We start from the raw sequence: 12945 nt of genomic DNA on the forward strand, positions 1-12945 counted from the left end.
ATTTGCATTTCTTTGATTGAAAGATACGTTGGACATATTTTCACATATTAATTTACCAACTGTATTTCTTCTTCTGTGAAGTGTCTGTTCAGTTTCTTAACCCATTTACTGATTGGGTTATTCAGTTTTTGTGGACCAGCTATTTCTTATTTAAAAAATCACCCCCATGAGGGCTGGGGTTGTGGCTCAGTGGCAGAGTGCTTGGCTAGCATGTGTGAGGCACTGAGTTCAATTCTCAGCACTGCATATAAATGAATAAAGCAAAGGTCTAGGCTGGAATTGTAGCTTAGTGGTAGAACACTTGCCTAGCATGTGTGAGGCCCATGGTTCAATTCTCATTTATTAAAAGTAAATGAATAAAATTAAGGTCTATCAACATCTGAAAAATATATTTTAAAAAAAAACAAAGGTCCATCAACAACTACAAAAATTTAAAATTTTTTTTAAAAATCACCCCCATGAAAGTATCATTGTAGGTCTTTGGAAATCAATAGCATTCTATTTGAAAGCATACTAGCTAGAAATATTTTCAGTGTTTTTAAAAATTCTTTATTGTTAAAAACTTCAAACATATTTAAAAGGAGAAAGAAAAGTACATTTACCTCTCACTTAATGAATGTAATCCATTCCTGAAGATGATTCCCCTAGAACAAGGAAAGCAATTTTACATAAGTGTATTAATTTTCTAGAGCAACCATAATAAAGGAACACAGACGGGGTGACTTGAACAACAGAAATTTGTTTTTCCATAGTTCTGGAGCCTGGAAGTTCAAGATCAAGGTGTCAGGGTTGATTTCTCCTGAGATCTCTCTCCTTGGCTTCTAGGTAGCCATCCTCTTCCTTTGTTTTCACATGATTTTCCCTTTGTACAAATTTCTGTTCAAGTTTCCTCTTGTAAGGACATCAGTCATATTGGACCTAATAAACTCATTTTAACTTAATTTATCTCTTTAAAAGACCCTATCTCCAAATAAAGTCATATTTGGAAATACTGCAAATTAGGATTTTAAGTCTTAACCCATGTTAGGAGTTTTGAGAGAGGAAATTAATCTATCCCTTAATAGTAAGTAATTAACAATTGGAAAATAAATAAACACCCCACGTGCATAAAATTCAAGGTCATAAAAGTTTATTGTGTATATGTACCACATTTTCTTCATCCATTCATTGTTGAAGTGCACTTAGGTTGATTCCATTGCTTAGCTACTGTAAATTGAGCTGCTATGAACATTGATGTGGCTGTGTCACTATAATATGCTGGGATTTAAGTCCTTTGGATATATGCCAAGGAGTGGGATAACTGGGTCAAATGATGGTTCCATTCCAAGTTTTCTAAAGAATCTCCATAGTGCTTTCCAAAGTGATTGCACCAATCTGCAGTCTCACCAGCAATGTATGAGTGTACCTTTTCCCCCACATCCTCACCAACATGTATTGTTACTTGTATTCTTGATAATTGCCATTCTGACTAGAATGAGATGAATGAAGAAGAATGAAATTAAGGCATTTGCCAGTAAGTAGATGGAACTGGAGACTATTATGTTAAGTGAAACAAGCCAATCCCCCAAAACAAAGGCCGAATATTCTCTCTAATATGAGGATGCTAATACAAAATAGGCATTGGCCGGAGCTGGGGGAGGAATGGAGGTTCACTGGATTGGATAGGGGAGAATAGAGGGAAGAGAGGGAGTATGGGAATGGGAAAGACAGTAGAAAGAATCAGACATAACTTTCCTATATTTATATATGAATACGTAACCAGTATAACTCCACATCATGCAAAAAAAGGGAAGTTATACTTCATTTATATATGTCAAAATACATTCTACTGTCATGTACAACTAAAAAGAACAAAGAAAAATGTTTTAAAAAGTTCACTGTACTCACCCCAAAAGAAAGAAAAGCCCTAATGGTATTGAAGACAGATGAAGAGGGGGTGAGGAGCTATTCTTTGGGATGTGTGATCTTCTTTTTTTAATGTTTATTTTTTTTAGTTTTAGGTGGACACAATATCTTTATTTTTATTTTTATGTGGTGCTGAGGATTGAACCCAGTGCCCCATGCATGCCAGGTGAGTGCGCTACCACTTGAGCCACATCCTGAGCCCCAATGTGGTCTTCTTTATACATCATTTTCTAAACTAATTCATTATACTCAAGCCACACTTATAAATAAGGTTATAGCATAGGAAATCATGTTATGAAAGAAAAAAAAAGACAACATGCATAAGAATCTGTCACAATGGCACTCATTGCCCTTTCAACTCTTTCCTGAGCTGTGCATGCAAACAAATGGTTTCAGTCCACTCAAACATGGCAAACAATTCAAATGTGTTCCATGTTTTATTCTATAACTAGAATGTCTTATTGAGCACATTGAGGAGTATTTCTGATTATGAAATCCTGATATTGAAATACATTTATTGTGGTACATTTAAATGTGTGGAGTGGAAAGTCTTAATACCAAAAGAGTCATTGCCCAAAAAGTAGTATAACTTTTCAAGAGCCACTGTGATGAAAGGTCAAGAATTGAGCAGTTGTCACTCAATTGTACAGTGAGTCCCTGTGTTCTAATTCACCCAGCTTCAGACATCAATTCATGGCCAATCTTCTTCCATCTATTCCCTCACCCAGGTTTCCTCACCCCCCACTGTATTTGAATCAAGCCCTAGATTACATTTCATCTGTAAATCAGAATTATTTTTAGAAAGAGTAAATTTCTAAATGTTTAATTAATGACAGGTAAATTGTGGTGGACTAAAATTCCACAGGTATTCCCCATCATAACATAAACCTCCTGATGAAAGAATATTTTCATATTAAAAACTTATGATTTAGACATGGTTTCAAAGCTCAGCTATGTCACTTACTAGCTATATAATTTTGGCAAATTATGTAAATCACAGTTTTCCAAACTATTTTTGCAAAGACTCTATTCCTTGCTGTGTGTGGTCTCTGTTCCTTTAGCTGTATTCAAAAAGAGGTTTTTTTTTTGTTGTTGTTGTTTTATAACAGGAGCTTTTTTAACCTCCACCCCCCAAATTGAACACCTTTCCCAATCTTTGAGGATTGGCTATGCTGGGGCACTCCTTTAACACTTAGCCAGGATTCTTACAACTCTGCCTTAACCCTTAGCATGCTGCTAACACTAAATTAAGAAATTATTGATAGGTGAAAGTATAGGGTCTTTTCAGGACTTTTCTGAGCATATGTCCTTCTTGGGCATGGGTGTGGCTTTCTAAATTCTCCAGTGTACATGGGCTTGTTTGAACATCCTAGTTTACTGAAGAAGCCCCTCCCCAGCTTTTGATTTCCCAGGCTTTAGGCAATCTATTTAATGTCTCAACTGTAACATTATATCCCCGGTAGCTGCAAGTTTGGGTTTTGGTTTTTGGTTTTGCCTTTGTTTTTTGTTTGTTTTCACTTTATTATGTTAGATCAATGCCCATTACTTTTCTGGCCTGAGAAAGGTTCTGAGTTAGGTTAAACAGAGACCAGTACCTTGCCTGAGTCCTTCAAGGGCTTCCAGACAAATGAGAATAGACAAACACAATGATTTGTGAATAAGGGCTGCTCTGCTCTCTCCAGATCCAGGGTTTCTCACTGGAACTCAGGTTGCCATCTTCCAAACTGCCATGGAACCAGGACAAGGAAAAATGCTCTGAGTTCCTATGTTTTTAAAAAAAATATTTATTTTTTAGTTGTAGTTGGACACAAAGGTATTGTACCTTTATTTTATAATTTATTTTTATATGGTGCTGAGGATCAAATCCAGGGCCTCACACATGCTAAGCTAGCTGCTCTACTGCTGAGCAATGACCCCAGCCCCGTCCTATGATTTTTTAAGTGGCCTTTCTTTTTATGCAACATTTGTTTGGGTTGCACTGAATAATAATAATAATAATAATAATAATAATTATTATTATTATTATTATTATTATTATTATCATTATTGTTGTTATTATTTTCTTACTGTTTTCCAGAGTTCTGATAAAGTGGGTTTTGACTGTTTCTGATTTTTTAAAAAATTCTGTGGAAGGAAAGGTATTTGAAGCTGCTTATACCACAATTTTTATGGTGTCAACCTTTTATAAGCTTTTTAATATTGAACTTTGAAATAATTTCAGACTTTTTTTAAGAAGTTGGAAAAACAGTATAAAGAATTCCTGGGTATATTCCTGAGGCTTCACAAACTTGAACATCTTTTATGGCCACAGAACACTTATCAAAATCAGGAAGTTAGTATTATTAATAAATATCATTTCCAAATCTACAAATTTATTCAAAGTTTTCCAAGTATCTCACTAATGATTTTTCAGGGATCCAAATGGAGTCTAGGATCATATCTTGCCTTTAGTTTTAACATCTTCTAGTTTACCCTGGTCTGGAAGAATTCCTTGGTCTTTGTCTTTCATGATCTTGACATTTTTGAAGAAGTCTATCATTTATACAATATCTCTCTAAGATATTTCCTCATCACTAGATTTGGGTATGCATTGTTTAAAAAGAATTCCGCAGAGGCAATGTTATGCCCTTCTCATTGCATTATATCAGAAGCATATGATGTTGATTTTGTAATGATGGTTTAGAGTTTCCACCAGGCTTTCCTAATATTACCATTATCCATGACACCTTTGTTAATATTGGTACAATATTAACATAAAAGGAGGAACTTCTGAATGCAATATGGTATCCTGGATTGTAATATTGGTACAATACTAACTGAACTATAGATTTTACTTGGCAGGTTTTTCAGTGTTTTCCAGAAAACAGAACATCCTATTGGTAACAAACAGGAAGAGATTTACTATAAGAATTGATTCACATGTTAATGGAACCTGAGAATTCTCAAGACTTGGCAAACTGGAGACCCAGGTGGGCCTATGATGTAAGTTCCAGTCTGAGAACAAGTTTAAAGGAAGAAGAACAAGCTTTAAGTCAGTCAGGAAGAGAAAGCAAATTATCTCATACTTCATCTTTTTTTCTATTCAGGACTTGAACATATTGGATGAGCTCCATTCGCATTGAGGAAGATAATGTCTTCAATTCAAATGTCAATCTCACCCAGGAACACCTTCACAAACACACCAGAATAACGTTTAACCAAATATTTAGGTACTCCTTGGCCAATCAAGTTGACACAAAATTAACCATCACACTTGTTTTCCACAAATGTTCTTTTTCTTTTCTGAGATACAATCCAGGATACCATATTACATTCAGAGATTCCTTCTTTTTATGTGAATACTTCCCCACTAACCCATAGCACAGGGAGTCCAATCTCTGCTCTCTCCACCTTAGAACCTCACTATACTGGTAATATGGTTACCAATGGCTACCAAGTTTCACTTCTCATATGCCCCCACCACAAGAGAGGAACTGCTCATACATTCTGTGGTTCAAATTCAAAAATCCTAGACAAGGATTTTGATAGACTTGGCTTACGACAAATGGCTTCCACTAGATCAATCAGCTATGGCTGAAAGAGGAGGGTCTTACAACACAACGTGCCTAAGTAGCCGAGCTGCTTACGCAGGAGGAGGAACATTGTGAACTATGCATGACCCCAGTTGAAGTCTACCACACTAGGGACCATCTAGCCCATTTTGCTCAAAGATAAGGAAACTGAAATCCAAACGTAACTTTCCAGAGGCCCAGAGCTAATCTTTACTAAAAGGAAGGCTAAATCCAGGCTTTCTAGTCACCAGTCCTGGGCACTTTTCTCTATGTCCTTAGCACTACTACAGTTTTGGATTTAATCCCAAGAATCAAAGAATATATTAGGAGGAACCTCAAGGTGTATGTAGCTTTTACTGATGCATGAGTTTCTTTGTGTATCTAAGCCAACTCTAGAGAAGTAGAAGCCATTTCTGTTTATTTCTCTGGGATTAGAATTTTGGGGTAATTCACATTCCTCAGGTGGGGATGCAAACTATTTTACTTGGAAAATTTTCAGGGAAAGGAGGGAAAAGAATATCCATTTGCACTCTTCTTAAACAACCTAGACAATAACCCACATAATGAAACACTATACAACCTGGTAAAGAGAATGAAGAAATCTGTATGTCTCAATAAGGGAAGATGTTTCATATAGAGTGTTAAGTAAAAACCAAACTGAAGAAAAAGTGTGAATAGTATAAACCCGTTTATGTGGGAGATAGTGGGAATAACAGTCTTCATCAATAGTGGGTGGATTACATACTATTTTCTGTTTTCTTTATTATACTTTTTTGTAATGAGAGAGTACCTAAAAAATATTATTCTAAGTGAAAGAAGCTGAACATAAAAGAGTACATATAGTACAATTCCATTCATATGAAATATCCAGCATAGGCAAATCCATAGAGATAGAAAACAGATTGGTGGTTATCAGGGGCTAGAATGAGGAGGTATGGGGAGTGGATGCTTAATGAGTATGGGCTGATAAAAATGTTTGGGGATTAGATAAAGTTGATGGTTGCACAATATAGTGAGTTTACTGAATGCCACTGGATTGTTCACTTTAAAATGATTCATTTTATGTTTTGTGGATTTTGTTTTAATTAAAAAACTATTTTCTTAAGTGTGGAAACATTAAGATTCATATCCTCAACTGTGGGGTTGGGACAAATTGCTTCTCTCTGCTATATCAGTTCAGCTGCAGCTGGTCTCTAAGATACCTCTAGATTTTAAAACTTTAGTTCTAGTGGCTTAGGTTGTGGCTCAATGGCAGAGCACTTGCCTGGCATGTGTGAGGCACTGAATTTGATCTTCAGCACCACATATAAATAAATAAATAATAAAGGCACATCAGCAACTAAAAAAAAAAAACTTTAGTTCTAGACACATTCATTCTCTGTAAATGAATTGACATTTAGACTAAGATTGCAGAAAGTTTCTTTTCTTCCTTCCTTTTTGTTTTTGAAAATACATCACACTTATGACCTAACATCAAGAGGGCAGAAGTGGTAAATTATTACTTTAAAAGATTATAAATGAACAAATGTATAGATTCATCCAAGCCCAATAATGAATGGAAAGTGATTAGAGAAAGAGTGTGGGAGGACGAAGTCAGAGACATAGAGGAAATGACAATCATTCATATGTATTGAGTGTCTTCCGCTGGCCAAACACTATTCTTAGTACCTTATGAATATTATTTATATTTTATTTTATTATTTTTTTTATTATTATTTATATTTTAAAAGGTAATCATTAGAGTAGAAAATTGAAGCTCAGAAAAGGTAAGTAACTTACCCAAGGACCCACAACTAGTAACCAGATATAGAGGTGTTGAAACTAAGGTTTATTTATACTCCAAAGTCCATGTTCCTTCCATTCACCCATGTTGTTTTCCAAAAAGAAAAAGGATTCAAGGGAAATGAACTCAGGAGGCAAGGAATTGCAAAAGCAAACTGGAAAGAAAAGTGAAAAAGGAACAAGAAAAATCCAGGCTCATCCCTGTGCTTAAGTATGGCCTCCCTGACCAGACCAGATTTTCATCTTGATCCTCTGGTCTGCCTGCTGTACAGCTATTGAAAACTGTGTTCTTTGAACTTTTTTTTTTTTTAAGTTTCTCTGAGTTCAAAGACTCCTAAGTATAAGAGTCCAATATAAAGGTCCAATAGTTCCAAGAAAAAAGTCTAAGAAATACTACAATTTGGTTGGATATTAATTCACCTGTTCACTTTAACAGAGGAATGAGTTAAACAGAAAAAAAAAAAGTAACTCTCAATAATTGCAAAGGATAAATGAAACGCAAATGAAATATTTAAATAAAGTAGGAGTACAAGTCATTAGATAAAGAATCAAAAATTCTATAAAGTAATTCGAAGACACTACAACATGAAGAAGCAAGTGTGGTTTTCCCAGCACACAAAGCTGCTTGATAAGTTTTGGGAAACATGGGGAAAAGAAAATATGGGAAAAGACACCAGATCATTTGTTGGCGAACAGTCGATTGGCAAAACTCAAGGGACAGCCAGTGGACAAATTGACTGATAAGTCTGGAAGGAATAATTGTGGTTGCTTCATATACACCAAAGAAATGGGAAAGGTAAGGAAACCAGTGCATCAGGAATGATAGCTTTTGAAGGTGTCTCTTATTTGACTGGAGTATGACGGCTAGTGTGGTGACCCCACTTGATGAACAGTAGCAGATGGTGAGGGAATCTCAGTGCTGGTGGGAATGGCAGACATAACAGGAGGAGTGAGGATTGGAGTCTCTCAAAGATGGCTGACTGCTGGGATGGCCAGAGTTCCCAAAGAGAAGAGGCTTCGGGAAAGGTGTTCCTACTTTTCTGTTCCTATATCTGAAAGCAGGGGTTTATTGGGCCTCTACATAATCCAGCTAGTGTAAGGGTTTAACAATAAATAAATAAATAAATAATTTTTTTTTTTTTTTTTAAAAAGAAGATTTGTCTTTTGGCCAGAAGAAATATGCTTCAAGAATTAGGAGGCACTAAAAACTCTTCCAAGTGAACCATTTTCCAAATCAAACTCATCAAGTCAGGGAAGAAATTCTCAACGAAGGCAAGAACACAGAGCACCCAGCACACATAGAACCAAAGGACAAGAAAAGGCCACTGAATATGATTATATCAGCTTTTCACTGCTTGAGAAAGACTAGTCCATGGGGTGAGCAGATTCTGGACTCTCACCCTGCAGCTGGGCAGCATCCTCCTTGGAGGAGCAATCATTCCATTCAGGTTGGAAAAGAAGAAGTAAAACTATTGTTATTCACAGAGAGCATGACCACGTATGTAGGAAAGCCTAAGAAATCTGCCCAAAAAGCTACTAAAGATAACAAGTTCACTGGATACAAAAGTAAATATACAAAAAACAAGTATATTTAATACTAGCAACTAAAAATTGAAAATAAAAAATTTCTAAAAACAAAATAATTATGGATAAATTTAAATCATAGCTATCTAGGATTTCCTATGGTTAAAAATGAAAGTGGATACTTTCTTCAGTCTAATAAACAGATGTTACTGTAGCTGTTGTGTTAGTCAAGAGGCAAAGAACAGGAGAAGGAGGGAAGGAAAGAGGGACTGATCATTGCTCCAACTTTCATTTTGGATTTGTTGAGTTAGAGAAAATAAGAATAGATCCGAGGAAGAAGGATGAAGATTAGCCAAATAGCCAGGTGCAGTGGCGCATGCCTGTAATCCCAGCGGCTCTGGAGGCAAGAGGAACCCAAGTTCAAAGCCACCTCAGCAATTTAGCAAGGCCCTGTTTCAAAATAAAAAATAAAAAGGGCTGGGGATGTGGCTCAGTGGTTAAGCACTGGTACCAAAAAAAGAAGAAAAAAAAAAGATTAGCTAAATGATTCTGGAACTCAGCCTTCCATGTCTGCCTTAGGTTTATAACAATCTAGAGCCCTAGTACCTAGAACATGCCAATAGGCTCTGGGAGTAGGAAACATGAACTTGATGAGGAGCCCTAGCCCACTGAAAGATAATTTGCTAGGAATAAAAATGTAACTAATATCAGATTTCTCTCTCTTCTGAGGCTGCTGACTCATGAGAAATAAACAAAGCAAAACTATATTACAATATCCCTTACAAGGAATACCTCCTTTTCTCCCTATGCCTAGTGCAGAGAAGAGGGGAAATCCCTGGCCAAAAGGAATGAAGAGAGTTATAGCTTCTCACTGCTCCAGTCAGGGTTCATCAGCCATCAAAAATGGCTACCTGTGGGCTCCTGGGAAACCAATCACCCTCATCTGGGGAGGCCTAGAAATTCTGCCAGCTCATCCTAGCTGGCCTAACAGTCAACACAGCTGCTACCTCTGGCTGCCCAGAGGAGAATGGCTTGAAGCCATCTTGCTTTAAGGGGCTAAGACAGTAACACTAACTTACTAAGAATGGCTGGATCTTAAGGGATTGGAGAGTTTATGGTTAAGTGATACATTGTCCTCTAACTCAAAGCCAAATATAATCTTTATATTTCAAGTATGGACTTTGCCCCAAATTCATCGTTGCAGTATAATAAAATTACACTTACCTGCTTCAACTAATTCAGAAGACAACATAGTGACTGATGAGGAAAAGTTCTACTAAAAATGACAGATGCATGGGTATCTCTGCCTAGAAAGGGACAAGTAACCCAATCTTAGACAACAGGACCAGAGGAGACAGGAGGAGGGAAGATGTCTATAAGGAAGCTTCTAGGAAGAATTTTACTTACTGACCAAAAGAAAAGCTTGAGAATTTGGAGTTGGAGCTTTTTTTCAGGGGATTGTTGTCCAAAATGTGACGACTAGAACTGTGGCAGCCATATTGAACTATGAAAGTACAAATTAGTAGGACTGAGCAGAAAATGATGCACATGATCTATGAACCACTTCCAACCCTGGGGTATCCTTCCTCCAGACACTGTATTATGGAATATAGTAAACAGTAGAAGTTGTCTGTATTTCCTGCCAAAAGGACCCTTTACTGTTTACCGATGCACAGTCATTAAGAAGAAGACAACTCACCTACCTGATATATTTGCTGCATGTCTATAATCCCAACAAACCATGAGGCTGAGGCAGGAGGACTGCAAGTTCAAGGCCAGCCTCAGCAACTTAGCAAGACCCTGTCTCAACACTTAAAACAAGAAGAAGAACCAGGGATGTAGCTCAGTGGTAAAGTACCCCTGGGTTCAATCCCCAATACCACAAATTTAAATAAATAAATAAAAGACAATTGAAAAAAATTAGATAAAGGATACAAACAGAAAACTATCAAATTATTCTAGTTACACCCAAATTGGGGGATTTTCTCATTTGGTGCCCAGACAGAATCCTCTGATCTTAAGGAAAAGATTTTTAATCTCATCAATCTACAAAACATACTGGTGTTGGCTTAGCATTCACAGCTGTGCAAATGTCCCAACTGTCTTTCCAGACAAGGGAAGGCAGGGATACAGGATCCACACTGGGAATCTGTGTCCTGCAAAGAGTCTGAAGGTGAGATGAGACCGGTTCTGTGGCCATTTAGGGGAGTCAGAAATATCTGCCAGGGTTAAAAGATATCTAAAGAGCCCACCCCCAAGACAGACTGAGAGGCAAAATCCTGTGGATGGGACCCCTGGCATTAACCTCAAGCCAGCCAGAGGTGGTTGGTGACCTCGAAGTGATCCTCTAAATAGCTGGGATGCACTGTGGCTCACAGGACATACCTCCAGAACGATGGGAGGAGCTATGAAGAGAGCAAGCCATCAGTGAATAAGGGAGGAAAAAGAAGCCGTAAAGCACGAGGCTTGCTCCAGTTTTCTATTTCATGTGGGTTCAGATTTTTTAAAAGAAAAAGGAGAAGGGGGAAAAAAAAAGACTCTTTTACCTTCTTAAAGTGTGTAGTCTTTTAGGTGTAACTTAAATTTCTTTCCGGTCCTAGGCCTGTGAAAATTTGCATACTTCCTCCATGCAAATAATGTTTTAAAGAATGCCTCATTATATTCCACTGGCTCAACAAGATTCGGTAGAGTCAAGTTCTATCCTTTCTTCTTTGACATCTGCTTTTGGTAAATGAACATCATATTGGACAGTTGCTGCAAAATGATACCCCCCAAACCCCTGAAGCGTGGAGCTGGGCGGAGGAAGCCTACTCGCCCTTTCTATCCCCCGAAAGCGATGTGTCCTGAGCCTCCTGGGCAGTCAGCCATTTCCCAGTGCAGCAGGGCTGGGTGAGAAAGTCCTTTTTAGGCAAAGCATTAAAAGGAGTTATCGGGGCAGATCGAAAAAAACTTGGTCAACAGGGTGGAGCCAGCCCTGGGGCAGAAGTATTACTTCACAGTTGCATTGGCTTCCTGTGGCTGCCAATAGAGGCAGCATCTGGCAGCGAGCCCACCGCAGAGAAGAGGGAACTCCAAGGAGGAGAAAATAGCAACCAGGCCCCAAAGGTGGAAGTGCAGCCTGAGAAACTTAGGCCGGCCTGGAACTGCTTTGCCAGCTATTCTGGCCACCCTGCAGGGCATGGGACACAGCGTCCCCTCAGTCTTTAAGATCCTGACATCTTTCCCGGGAGGAGTGCTTTTTATAAGCACTTTTCTCATATTCTTTGATCTATATATCATAAGACTATGAGGCAGGTGCTATTATTATCTCCATGTTTCAGATGGGAAAACTGAAGCTCAGAGAGGTGAAATAACTTGACCAAGGACCTAGGAAAGCCCCGATTCAACACTCCCCCCACACATCCCCACCCTCCACCCCTAAGTAGGGAGCAGCCGGCTCTAAAGCCCAAATCAAGACAGCAGCGCTTGGAGTTCTCAAGTGAGAAACAAAAAAAGAGGATGAGATAAAGGTTATTCTACCTCCAACTGACACTGGATGGAGCGATCTGGCCTCCTCCCTTGTAGGTAATATTTTGGGTTTTCCTTCCTTGCACACAACCAGGCAAATGACTGCAATTCTAAAAGGAGATAAATATAAAAACAAGAAGTGAAACACTGCAGACACCTGAAACCCAACCATTTCTGCAAGCCGGAGCTAGCCGAGCTGCCACACAACAGAAATAGTTCTGTCCTGTTTAGATAGACTTTGTTTTGCTACATGGCTGCATATGCACTGAAGTGATATCAAGTCCTGAGGGTCCACTCCTTTGATGAGTTCAACACAAAGGCCCACATTTTGATGTAATCTGATAGCATGTAGTTAAGTCCTAGACAAGCTGCAACTGTGAGGAAGTGATAAACCCAACTTCCTGCACAAAGCTGCCTGAGATAACACTTTCCATGGACTGGAAGAAAAAAAAGAGAGAGAGAGAGACATGATTGCTACAGAATTTTAAAGGAACTATCCCGTTCTTAATAAATAACCTCTTTTTCATGTGGTCCCAGCAACATCTAAGCAAAACTGATTACAGTCTGGTGACCATGTGGTAATTCCACATATGACCTGATTCTGAATTTTATTTGTAGGCAAAGTCACTCAAGAATCACTTGACTTTACTCTCTGAAGGATACCATAGTTCAAACT

This window comes from Marmota flaviventris, chromosome 4, assembly GCF_047511675.1.
Source record: "Marmota flaviventris isolate mMarFla1 chromosome 4, mMarFla1.hap1, whole genome shotgun sequence".
Lineage (NCBI taxonomy): Eukaryota > Metazoa > Chordata > Mammalia > Rodentia > Sciuridae > Marmota > Marmota flaviventris.